This window comes from Lacerta agilis, chromosome 11 (assembly GCF_009819535.1).
Source record: "Lacerta agilis isolate rLacAgi1 chromosome 11, rLacAgi1.pri, whole genome shotgun sequence".
Taxonomy (NCBI): Eukaryota; Metazoa; Chordata; class Lepidosauria; order Squamata; family Lacertidae; genus Lacerta; species Lacerta agilis.
Window position 1 is genome coordinate 35,672,533 of NC_046322.1, and position 14,176 is coordinate 35,686,708.

Sequence of the window (14,176 nt, forward strand, 5' to 3'; positions counted from 1 at the left end):
TCTGACACAGCATCCCTAGAAACGTAGCTAGCTGCACACAAACACAAAAATGCAGGAAATATCTGTGGCAGAAGAAGTGGAGGGGCAGGAGACTGTTTACTTCAATTCCATAATTCATATTCAAAACAAAACAGCACCAGACACACAGTAACTTAACTACACATCAGAACACACTGCTGTGTTTCCCCTACTCATTGTATTCCTTATGCTCTCTCTATATCCAGGAATCTAATGTGCATTGAAAGGTCCATACGGTATATTTTTGCACTGCCTTAAGCTCCAGCACTGGAAACAGAATTTATTCAGCAGACTTTGTATTTTAGGAGACTAAACGTGAGAAGATAGCACTTTTATTTCTTTTAAACTTTCCTGTGGCAAAGGCACAAACATGATGGGAACAAGTCCCTCATTTGTCATCTTCGCTGCAATTCCATGTGTACGTTATGTGCAGGCTGCTTGACAGCTTCTGCAGTCGCGAAAGCAAACTGCCATATGGCTAGTCAACTACAGAGGGCACCTTGGGATTTTAGTTTGGTTAAGGGCCAACTGTTAGCTTCCCTTTGTATTTTCCCCCCAATTGAAATTCTATTCCCAAAATATATTCCTTGCAAATACAGACACACATAAATACCAAAACATTGTGGTTATACTAACTGCATTTGCTCTCTTTCACAAGAAATCACACCCTGCAGTGCTGGGCTGGTACAATACAATTGCCACCTCTATAGCTATTTATTCAGCTGTGAAGACAAATTTCAAAGTAAAAAAAGCCCCAGGGTCTCCTGTGTAGAATTCAATGCAGAGCGCTATTAAGCGTTGCACTGTGAAGAATCATAAGGTCCCCTGTAAATCTATTCCTACTGAGCAAACCTGTAATAAAGTGGGAGACAGTCTTTAGCCTGCCTGTTTCATTTAAAGAAAATCTTTCAGATCTTGTGCTTTGTGGCAAAATTTTATTTTATTTCTGACCTCTTCTCACCCAAGGTTTTCCCCCACCCCACCCCACCCAGCAAGTTCACTCCAAGTTTTCTTTTTCCCTTTAAATTGCACTGCTTGTTTGGAATTAGCAATAGCAGTGTTCTTATAAGGGGAGATAATCTGCAAATGCACTGAACCCTTTCCTATACATGAAAACCGACCCCATGGCTTGCAGAACACTCAAGAGCTTGTCTGATAATATTATGGTTCCCTAAGGCAAATCCTATCAATACAGGTGACTCCCCAGTTACGTGGGGGTTACATTCCAGGCCGCCATGTGCATAAGCGAAATTTGTGTTAGTTGGGGGTAGCCTCTAAACACCTGGTTTTACCTGCTCTTCAGCTATCTCCCCTGCTCTCTCTCAAATGCAGAACAAAATATCCAGGATTGACGCTCCGGGGCCAACTGCAGGCTGGAGGACATATAGGAAAGCGGCTGTGGCGGCTGCGCTACCCACAAGTCAGCTGTTATGCGGGGAGGCTCAGCAAAAGGGAGGCTGAGCAGCCTAAACCAACTCCTGCTGAACCTCTGGCCTCTTCAGCACTGAATAAATTAAGTGTCTTTATATACGCTTTTCACTTGGCCAGCTACTGCAGAGTTAACTCACTTGCTACTAACATTTCACCTATAAGTAAAAATAGACCACAGGTTGCTGGTACCACTGACATTTGTATTCTCAATGAACATTGTTCTTGACACATAGCAAGCCTATTAATAAACTGCTGACTGTGTATTTCTGATTTAGAAAGCCTTTGAAATCTAGACATGTAATGTTGTTGAAGGCCTTTTTGAACAGTAGCTCTATATAAGCAGTAAAATACCCTGTACAAAAATGAGTCAGCCAAGTGACTGATAAATCAGTCTTAAGAGAGGGATTGGCTAACTAAAAGCAAACTAGGTATTACTTATAATGCATCAGTACCAGCATGCGTCCTCTTCAAGTATCAAGCACAATTTTATGGGGAAAGAATGGATAGCCCTCATGTACCTATGGCTCTAAGCAGCTTAAAAAAAATATTTTTAAGAAAGCAGAAGGTTGGCCTTCTGAACATCTTGTCAATAGTACCAACACACCATTTTCAGAATATATGTCAGTCCCAAAAGCTTCCCCAAGCCAAGGCTTGTGGGGATAACCAACATCTGGGACAGGCAGTAATTCCGGAGTGCCGTTGGTTATGAAGCTGAAGGTCGTGAGATTGTTGTTTGGAGTTCCGAAGGTTTCTTGGAGTCACGAAGGCTCCTCTGGAGTTACGAAGGCTTGAGGTTCCAAAAAGGAAAGGATAAAAGAGGTGGCCAAAACGAAGAAGGCGGCCAAAAATAAAATAAAGAACTAAATAAACAAAGTCTAAGAGACTGCAGTCAATGGTGGAGTTGCGCTCTACTGCTCTGTGCGGCTTGGTTTCTCTTTCGCTTTCTCTCTTGGCTTGTCTCGCACGGTTGTTCTCTCTTGGCTTGTCTCGCGCACTCTACACACCGCTACAGAGAACAGGGGCCTTTTATTAGTAAACTGAACAACGTCATAACATCATCATTAACCAATCACAACACTGTATCTGGGTTAGTTTCTGGGCAGGAAACTTCTTTCCGACTGTTACCAAAGGCTTTTTTGGCGCGCTTTGCCTTAAGCGCGGAGGGATCCAGGCAACAAACCTTTGCCTGATCTCCTTGCCTTCCGTGCATAGCGCGGAAGGTTACCGTACTGCGGCAAGGTGCAGGAGCACCTGAAAACGTATTTCCACAAAGGCTTCCCCCCTCAACACATTTTTGATAGTTTATATGCCACTCTTCATTTAAAATAGACCCAGTGCCGATTAAATCAGCAAGATAGGCAGTATCTGCTAAAGAATGGTATGTGCTTTAAGAACCCTCCGTCACAACCCCATAAAATGGAATCACTGAAGAAGAAAGCAGAGATAAATTAGCACACATCTATATCTACATAGTATTTACTTTCCTTGGCTTGTCTTCTAAATGATTGCACCAGAGTTTCTTTCCAAAAAGCACCAAACAAATTACCATGAATCACAAGTCCAGGAATTCAGTACATCTTGCTGCACTCAGCAGCCAAAGTAATTATTATAGATCTACCTGTATTTGAACATCTTACACTGTCAAAGGTACATTCGCCCAGTAATTCTACTGCTGCAAATGTGAGTGGCAAAGCCATAACTGTAACTAACTCTCTCATATGTAATTCAGTTTAAAAGGCATGCAGTATTTCTTTCGATCTATATATGGAAAGTGGCTGGGGTTTTTTTCCTGTTGAAAATAATACCATATGCTTTCCATGCTGATTTCAATCCAAGAAAATGGATAAGGAGCTTGAAGTGGAAATTGCTAAAGTGGAAATTGCTAAACAAGCAGAAGATAAGATCTCAAGTGCAACTCACTGGTACACAGGATGGGGGCAGGGAGAGAAAGTATCTGCAGTAGCATCTGGCTAGACAAATTTCCTTGGGGAGGCAAATACCTATATTGCAGTTAGAAGTCAGTGTTCAGAAGGATGGCAGTACCAAAATGAGACCACTCCTAACATAAGGTTATCTGCAGTGTGAAAAACCTGTGTTTTTATAATCAAGTAATTATAAACCAAGTGTCAGAAAACATGGACAATATATTTACTGCATGTACTATGAGGATCTCATCCTGACACCCAGGAGTGGCTGGACTAGATAACAACTTGAGCCTCTGTTGTTTGCTTGTGTTTCTTTGGCGGTGAGAGGTCACGATTGGCGTAGGGTGTGCTTGTTCCTTTGTGGTTGGCTGTGTTGATCTTGGTTTTCTGTGTGAGTGGGGTGGGTGGGTGTTTTGGATCAGGTTAGCCATAAGGAAAATAGAAACATCGCCCCCCCCACCCCCTCCCCACCCCATCCCACCCACCTCCTCCCCCCCTTTCTGCCTAATGTCTCAACAACCAAAATTGATCTGTAAAAATGTTACATGGAAAAATGTGAGAGACATTGTACACTTTTGTAAACCAAGAAAATCTTTAATAAAAAAAAAAGGTGAATTATCTGGATGGCAAGATCCAGGTTTGGGACAAGTGCTCTTTTGTGAGAGAACCCAAGCAGAGATTTAAAATCACAAACATGCAGCAAAGTCAAATTCAAAAATATACTGTTTGACCTTTAAAATATCCCCTTCTAAGTTGATTCCAAAGTTTCCCTCTTCCCTTAACACAGAAAGAGACCACACATTGGTAAGTTAAAATTGGTTTACTTACAAACCATTGGTTTACTTACAAACTATGTGCTTTACCATACAACAGCAGTTAAGAACGCATAGTAAGTAAAACATAGGTTCCAAAAGTGATAAATGTTTCTAAATTATTTGTGTAGAAACACAAGGATAGCTTACTTAAGCCATGGGGTCTTAGTTTGGAGTGACCACCTTAAGTCCTCCTTATTGGTAGAGTTCACATGGTGGAATGAGAAGAACAAAGGCTTGATAACCATCCTTCTCAAGGTGAGGTGGAGTGACCTAGCAGGACAGCTTACTCTATGGTCTTAACCCCTTCATGCATTAATTAGCTGTAAGCATGTTGGTTATAAAAAGGTAAAGGGACCCCTGACCATTAGGTCCAGTTGCGGACGACTCTGGGGTTGCAGCGCTCATCTCGCTTTGTTGGTTATATGAGGCTACTAATCCAACAGTTAGAGGATTTCGCTAAAGAATTTCTATCTTAAATATTGACACTTATTATTTTGAAAAGAAATCTAAGGCTGCAAACACATGCACATTTATTTGAGAGTAAGTCCCATTCTTCAATGTAACATGCATAGGGTTACACTGTAAATCCACGAAGCATAATAAAAGTCTGAAGATCTTCAGAGCAACTGTTATTACAGAGCCACCTCAACGTCCAACGAACACCAGGGTTGACAATTCCACAGCAAGGGGTGCAGCTTCAAAGCAGCAACCACAACAGCAACTGCCTAGAAAACAGGCACTGCTTTTTCTCTCTAAATTCCAAGAGATGAATGAAGTCACCTTCACAGTTCATTATTCTGGTGTTTTACAGGCAGCAGCTTACTTCATTCCCTGCACCCAACTATTGCAGGCAATGTGAGAGAATGTTCTTCCCCAACCCACTCCTGGGGCAGATTTCTACACATCCTCCTCCGATTCTCCAAGGAGTGAGGGAGAGAGGAAGCTATGTATCTATTCTTGACATTTCAGGGCTCACTAGTAAGAGGTAATTAAGAACCAAGTTTCTTCGGTCCTGATTATCTACAGTGAAATTCAGATATGCACGATGTAAGCTGAATATAACATGCATTACCCTTTAGACAAGAAAATACTGCAAGGTTCTTATATGAACTTCCTTCTCCAACCCTGAAGCCAGAGCAGCTCTCAGCAAAAAAATAAAAAATAAATAAAGTAACCAAATGCACTGAACTTTTCACATAAAATTATACATCATCACTGACCTACCATCAAAGAGGATGAAAGCTTGCAATATACTGAAAATAAGATCCAATAAAAATGGTCCCAATGGAGAAACAATATTGAAAGTAAAAAGATTAGCTTCTCTTTGCACCTTAGAAAGGACTGATGATTATGGGAAACAATGTGTGCTAGGAGCCAAAGTAAATTGGTTTTATGCTCTGATTCAACCAAATGCCACAATGAAAGTTGGGAAGGCAGAATAAATTTAAGGTAGGAAAAAGATCAGGCCACCCCAGCATATTCCCCCCCCCCCCATCAACAGCTTTCTATTTGCATCAGACACACCACTTTTGTGGCTTACATTGGGCCAGAAGCATAAAGCACAACTGGAATCGTAGAACTGTAGAGCTGGAAGGCACCCTGAGAGCCCAACCTGAATGATGAAAAGCAGTTGTGTGCTTTAAGTTCACAAGCTCTCTCTCCACTGCAAGGAATTACATCTAGGTAGTTGTCCATGGCTCCCATTTCCATACCTGTTTACCACAGATTCACTTGCAACATCTGAGAAATGCCTGAAGGAGAATCAAGAATCTGCATCTAGAAGATTTTCTAGAGCAGGGATGTCCAACGAGTAGATTGTGATCTACCGGTAGATCCCTGGCTGATCCTGGTAGATCGTGGGATGCTTATCGTATACAAAAAGTTACAGTGGTACCTCAGGTTACAGACGCTTCAGGTTACAGACTCCGCTAACCCAGAAATAGTACCTCGGGTTAAGAACTTTGCTTCAGGATAAGAACAGAAATTGTGCTCTGGTGGCGCAGCAGCAACGGGAGGTCCTATTAGCTAAAGTGGTGCTTCAGGTTAAGAACAGTTTCAGGTTAAGAACGGACCTCCAGAACGAATTAAGTTCTTAACCCGAGGTACCACTGTATGGGGGGGGGGAGCTAAAAAACTCTGTGCAATCCTCCCCCCACAAAGCTCAACAACTCTGGGCAATCCACCCACCCCACACACACTCCACCTCCCTCCAATGGCAATGGGTAAATCACTGCCAGATTTTTTATACTGGGAGTAGATCAGAGTCTCTTGGGAGCTGGACATGCCTGTTCTAGAGGAAAAACAATGACAGCACAGTGGATTATACAAATATTAGCCAGAGTGTGACCAAAGGGTAACAGTAGTCTACCATATAATCCTTGTGAAGATCACTCTTCTGCAGTACAGGAGCAAGTGGAGCAACACATTTTGCTTCCCTGTTCTCTTATATCACCCCCCCCCGCCAAGTCCTATTGATTTCAGAGGGAAATAGATACCTCAGACTTAGTATGGTGCTTTAGCAATTTCACAAATTTATATCCTGCAAAATGAAGCAGGCACCTTCTAGATGAAATCCAATACGAAAGTTACAAAAATCACTGTTCTGGTTATTGCTATTCATTGTTGTTTCGTCCTGTGTCATTACAGTTAATAACCCTGCTTCAGACAGATGCAGTTAGACAGGTCTTTCATAAGTAAAATGAAAGCTATTTATTAATTGATTTCCTGTAAAATTTAAGCAAAGGAAACATTTTAAATGAATAAATGCCCTAAAGCAAAATGCAGCCAAGAAAGAAATATATTTTAAGAACAAACGTTTGGCACAGGGATTTTTTAAAATCTTATCCCCCCCCCCGCCCCCCGCATATTATCATGAAGAACCAAATTGAATATTACGTTTCCAATGTGGCACTATAATTGGATCATTTTATAAAATAACGGTATGGACAGAATGAAAAGGAACCTATAGACTGGACTTTTTATAATGCAGCATAACATAATTAGTTAAAGCAATCTGTTCAGAACTGCAGCTATTACTCCCTCTAATAACCAAAACAGGTGACTGAGTGCCAATAGGATCTGAGCCAAAAATACAGGGTCATTGTGAAACAAGAGGAAGATATCAACATGATCAGGGAAACCATGTATGCAAACGTACTAAAAAAAATGTTTTAACATCTAAGGAGAAAATCCATCCAAAAACATTCCAGTGAGGCTTGAACATCCTCAGCAGCCACAGACATCAGTTAGAAAAGAAAACTGGAAATCTGGATCTGAGCTCTTTACAGCTTATATAACAAGGGCTGGGAAACCTTTTTCATCCTGGGGGCTGCATTGTTTCTTGGTCAACCATATGAGGCTGTATGTCAGTGACGGACATGGTCAAAACAAAAATGGGCACAACTACTCCCCCCCACAACATAAAAATTACTTGTTTCCCCTTGTTTCCACTCTTCTATGCTTCTTCCCTCCAATGACAACCCAGGAAAAGAGCAATCATTAGTTTCAAAGGTGACATGGGAAGAGCACTGCTGCCAAAGCCAATGATACCAACACAATGGATCAGGGTTGGTGGGCCACTTGGAAAGGCTAAACAGGCCAGATCAGCCCCATAAAGTGAAGGCTTCCCACACCTGACTTTTAGTATCTTAGAAGAGAGCATGGCCAACATTAGCTGTGCTCTACATTCACTGTCAAGAGGCAGTGATCAAAGGTGGGCAGAGTGCCGTTGTGCTCATGTCCTGCTTGCAGGCTTCCCACAAAATAGAGATAGAGGCACACTGAAGCAAGAAAGATATCTCATTTAAGCCTCCAGAAACAAACCACTCAAAATTAGTCACAGGGGGCATAGAATCTGACTAGAGTAGTGTCGGGGCAGGCTGTTTACTTCCCCACCATTTTTCCTATCTAAAGCCTACGCCATTTACCTTAACTGCCTCCCTCCCCACCATCCTTTGTTTCTGCCATATAAGAGAATATTCCTGGACAGAACGTGATATATATATATATGTCAAACGCATTAGTCATATACAGAACACAGCAAGTTTTTTAGAACTGCAATCCTATATCTGGAAGTAAACTACACTGAACTCAATGGGACTTCTGAGTAGAGGACTGCACTGTATCTGCTGATTGGCAGGCTGTCAGTTTCAGAACTACGTGCTGATTTTAAATGAGCTAGAAAGGCACATCTACTTGCACTGAAATGAGTGTTCGTGAGAAAGTCTATTTATAGCTGTAACATTTTGTATGCAACGTTTCACCACACTGACAAGGATCCCTGTAGAACATCCTGAAAAATACCATCCATGTTCACAATTTGTTTCAGAATTCACTCTTCCAGTGTTTCATTAAGACTGAATTTCCTATGGCAGGCTAAACATGTTGGGTGGGCTTTTACTTTAAAAAAAATAATAATAGAACCTCTTGGCAAATTCTTAGACTGACAAAAGTGAAAATTTGATGTGCAACATGCTCAGATTCAAGATCTTTCAGCTTATTGTCTCCTGTTACTGGAGCTCTACCACCTAGTGGTTCCCTTGACTGCCATATGAAATACGCTACTTAACTCTCCTTTTCCATTCAAGTGATTGCTTCCTTTGTGTTATCTAATATCTTAGGTCATGTCAACACATGCAACAATATGGTGAGGTGAAGTTCTGAGGTGATGGATTAAATTGCATCCCTTCCAAGTGCAGGTGACGGTTTATACTCTTTAATTCTCCCGAACAAATAAGAAATTCCATACAGATAGTCAACTATCACAATAAACAGAGAGCTAGTATACAACCACTTACTACAAATTAAAGTTCATACAAGTATCAAAATACACAAAAGTTTAAGCATGCACCCCATATAAAATGAACCTTTCTGCCTTTTATATGGCACAAAAACATCTATTGGCAATGCTAATATTCTACATCAGGAATACGAAACCTGTAACCCTGCAGAAGGTGATGGACTCCCATGTCCTATCAGCTCCAGTCAGCATGATCAATACTCGGGGATTTAAAAAGGGTGGCATTGTGAAGGCCACAGGATCCACATTTGAAGGAATGCATAACTCAGATTCACTCTGGTGGTGCAATCCACACTGCCAACTCAGAACTCTTCTGTCTCATTCCACTGATGCGTCGATCATAGCATGTCAACCTTGAGCACATGGCAAGGGTATTATTTAATTTTCTGCCCTGGGCTACATTAAGGTCCTAGGAGACAACACTAACAAGAGCCAAAAATTGAATGAGGATTAAAAGGCCATACATATATATATAGAGAGAGAGAGTGCGTGTGTTAAAATCACAGGCAACAGAAAATGAAGACTACCCCCTAATAGACCAGTTGGTAGAGCATGAGACTTAATCTCAGAGTGCTGAAGAAGCAAACTCTGGAACCTCTATAGCAATTTACATTGGAGAGGAAACTGTTTTGATTTCTTTGCACAAGTTCCTGTGGGGGAAAGGCTGGCATGCATCATTAAGCATGGGTGGTAAAGACTCTTTGGGATTGGCGGGTCAGGTAGGGGCTTAAGAGATCCTTGCTAAACCGTCAGTTTCCCATCTGTACCATACACACACTGTAAATAAAGGATTTCTCTCCTAGGGGAGGGCTGGGCATATTCCTTCCAAGGCACTACATGAGATTAATTTGTTCAGCACCCACAACTCAGAAGATTGGTTCCCAGTAAGTATTAGACCTCGGTGTACATTATCCCACTTTCTCCTCCCAGGAAGCAAGCCAATAACCCTTAAGTAGGCTGACTTCCCCTTGTGATACTGAAGGTGGTATTATATTTACATCCAGCTCTTCTTCTAAATGGAGCACAGAGCAGAACAGACGTGTGCCTCTGAATACCAGTTGCTGGGGAGCACAAACGAGGAGAACACTGTTCCTCTCATGGCCATAGAAGTCCTGCCTGCAGAACATCTGGTTAGTCACTGTGAGTCTAGAATGCGGAACTCTGTGGACCTTTGCTCTGAACCAGTAAAGCTCTTTTAGCATTATTAAGATACTGAACTGGGGCAATGGGGGTGGGGTGGGGGTGCCAAAACGCATCTGAGAGATTTGCCCTTCTACATGTGCTAAGATTCCAATTCTCTCCTAAGTTAGTCATTTTCCATTACATTCACACATGCACAGTAATATTTAAGTAGGCAATGGTCTGAGTGCACACACAATTGGTGATGTTAAAAAGCTCGTGTAAGCTACTTTTTCTGTAAGGAGATCAAATTAGACAGGCATATAACAATGATATTCTAAATACATCCTCTATGCTTCCTGGATGGAGATAATTTAGTGCCAAGAGTAATAACAGAAAGACACCTCTGCATTCCTCCCCTTTTAGTAGAACAATACCAACAAGAAGAAAGTGAAGGATAATACTCAAAAGCAAGTCTGCAAGCGAAAGATTCTCTGCCACAGAAATGGTACACCTCAGAGGAGGTGGAACAACCTGTCACCCTGAGCTACAAATTTCTTCTCTCCCAGGTTATACAACTTCAAATGCAGACTTATAACGAAGGAAGCGTGCAGGTGGGGTCTTCAGATGATGATGTACAATCCTAAGGTTGTAAATGCAACTTCCAGAAATAGTGCCACATGTTCTGTTTCTGACCAATGCATTTCCCCCCTTATTTGTTGCCCCACTCACTTTCAATGCCTAGATCAAATTATTGAATTCTGGGGAGAAAAATCAGGTGCTGAACCAAGCAGTGTTCTTCAGCTACCCGGTATTTTGCCACACACAGTTCAAGATCAAGAATTGGGCGCCTGGAGAGCTCTTCTCCCTGCCTCACCCATTTCCATGACTAATAACAGCCAAACCTATTTGATCTGTATAGCTGTACGACTAGAAGCTTATTATTGGTCTACTGAAGCCAAGGAAAAAACACAAATGTATACAAAGTTGTTGCCTAAGATTCCCTCTCACTTTTTCTATTTTAGAGTCTAGAGACCTCGGAAGCTTGCTCCTTGAAGTTCAACTCCCATTGTTTTGACAGTGCCCTAAAGAGCTTCCAAGACACAGTGCTTTGCAAGGATTTTATGCATTCAGCTATCAAGTTTTCTCCAAGGAAAAAAAAAGTATGTGCACAGATGGAGCTAGCATAATTGATTTTTGTAACCACATAGGCATTAAGAGTAAACAAAAGTAGTAATAAATTATGCTCGAGAGAACAGCAAGAGTGGATTCCAGAATACAGATTATGCAACTAGTGCCATTTGTTTAGAATTGTACCCTTTATCAGGGCATAATTATGTCAAGCAAGGTGTACAAAGGATTGCCCCCCCCCCCCAAGACAACCATCCCATAGGCTGCAAAAAGAACATTGATCTCTCATAATCCTTCTAATGAGCTTCAGCTTTTCCATCATACAAACCTACCATTATGTGCCTTCCCATTGCTATTATGCTTCCTGGACAAACTAAATTAAATGCACAGAAACATAGGAACACCGCCTATTTTTTACAACTGTTTCATCTTTAATCTTGTGTTTAGAGCGGGATTTCTAAAACCTAAAGAGAAGTGTTAAATGTATATGTACGGTTAAAGAAACCAACTCTACAGCGTAGATAATAGGATGCAGCAAAGTAAAGGATGTCTTATACACACTTGCCTAGAAGCATGCTCCATTTCAATCAACAGAGCTAACTTCCAAGTTAATGTGCTAAGAATTAGAGCATGAGTAATAATGCTTTCAGACAGCAGCCCTCCAATTGCTACTTGAAGCATTCCAACTGACCATGAGAATCTTGTTGACATCAAGAGTTAATGGATTAAGCCTATACTTCAGAAACATATAGTTTATTATACATATTTTTAGGGGAGTTGCTGAGCTTTATGCTGTTCTGGTTTATTTTATCTTGCTTTTAGACAATTTGAATGGATGGGTAGTATACAAATTTAGAGACAACTACAGCAAATAGTCTAAAAAGGAAATATCACAGATTTTAGTGTTACTTGTACAATACACTTAATTTCCAAGGCATTGGGACCAATTAATCAGGTCCTAGACCAGGATTTCCAGTGTTAAATTTTATTAATTCTTTATATGAAACACAGGGTTGAAATCCACTCCGGGGTGTAGTGTTCATTGCAAAAAATTATCACGGTCCTTAAAATCTATTCTCACCTGCATAGTAATAAACAACATCCCCATATTTCAGCCACTTACTACCTACAAGTTTTATTTCTGTAAGGAACCACATGGGGCAAAAGACATTACAAGGCAACCAAATTAATCTTAAAAATGGAGGGGGATAAGGTGGTGTTTTTCAAAAATCCATGTAAGTTAGCATATTGGAGTAAAAATGTTCCATGTGATTTTTCCAACAAAACCCCAACCTAAAGAAACAGATTTGTCTTTCTTCTAACACACCACTCATTGGTTTATTTCAGCACATTTTACCCACCCAGAACACATCTAAATTTGACTCGTGCTTTTTCAAGCAAAAAGTGATCCAGGAAAGCAGGTTAATGGCATGATCTCAGAATGTCTACTCAGAAGTAAGTCCTATTGAGTTCAGAAGATCTTACTCCTAAGACGCACATGTATCACTGCCACAATATTTTTTCATGACCTCACAGTTTATAAATACTAGTATTTATAAATAAAATAAGATGCAATGAAAGTCAGTTTGGGGGTGAAAATTACCCAAATAAGACTGTCATTTTTCCCCTTTATGAAGGTTAAGAAAGTTGTTGGCATTTAAGTGGATATAATCCAAATTGGGAGGGGGGAGAGGCAGATGTCTCTCAGAGGTACTGAAGGTAGAACTTCTACTGGTTTGTGCACATTTTCCGTTTACCTAAGGAATATTTAACCTATGGAGTACAAATATCTCATTTTAAAAGAAATCATCTCATTTTCAAAATAATTATATATGTTGTTTCTAAAGGGGGATTGATTGCGCAAGTGGATGGAACAAGTAGCCTTGCGTCAGTCTCAAAATACTGACACTACAAATTACTTTGCACATTATGCTGTTAATGTAGCTGCATGCAAATATCAGAGTAAGTCTATATGCACTCCATGATTCTATATCTCCTCGCAGACATAGATAACTATGTGACCTGGCGTGTAGCACTTTTTGCAACTGCCTCCAGGAAAATTAGAAAAAAATTATATAGCCGAGATAGCTATCAACTGTAAAGGTTTATTTGACCCCATCTACATCAAGCTATATCTTTATCACTAAACTTTGTACATAATTGTCTATTGTATTACTTAACATTACTTTTAATATATTAGTGGCCCCGCGGCGATTTTAGTTTATAAATTTCATTGCCTAATGTTTCAATTTGTATATTAAGGAGTTTCTATAGCTTTGTGCAGATTAGGTCATGTTTTGACAATACAAATGTTTTTTAAGTTAGTGTATCAAACTAGTATATATTTTATTGAATAACATTGCATACATTGCAGCAGCCTTTGGCTACAAGCAATAAACTTGGACTGACTATATGCACTCAATATCTCACACCAATCTCAACAGTAAGCATGAATGAAATAATTTACCTGCACAGAAGCAGCACTGGTTCTCTGCATGTATCCTGCCTGAGCCACCATTTCTTCATTCATCAATCTTATTCAGAGCTTATTTTGCTGACAAAGGCTCTGACATCATATAGGATGGGAAAACCCAAATGCTGCAGCCACTACAAATATTTCCAACTCTAATTTACACTCTTTATCTCCCTACTGTCAGACGTTATACATCCAAGCTAACTGCACTCCAGTAGTTCCAGTTACAGGTAGGTAGCCGTGTTGGTCTGCCATAGTCAAAACAAAACAAAATAAAAAATTCCTTCCAGTAGCACCTTAGAGACCAACTAAGTTTGTTCTTGGTATGAGCTTTCGTGTGCATGCACACTTCTTCAGACTTCCATTTCAGTGTATCTGAAGAAGTGTGCATGCACACAAAAGCTCATACCAAGAACAAACTTAGTTGGTCTCTAAGGTGCTACTGGAAGGAATTTTTTATTTTGTT

At 40.5% G+C, this 14,176-nt stretch overlaps 1 protein-coding gene across 1 annotated transcript in view; it reads right to left on the bottom strand.

Moving 5' to 3' along the window:
• MCTP1 (multiple C2 and transmembrane domain containing 1) overlaps window positions 1-14,176 on the bottom strand; it is a 170,493-nt gene that overhangs the window by 155,226 nt on the left and 1,091 nt on the right. The gene's annotated exons all lie outside the window — the stretch shown is intronic.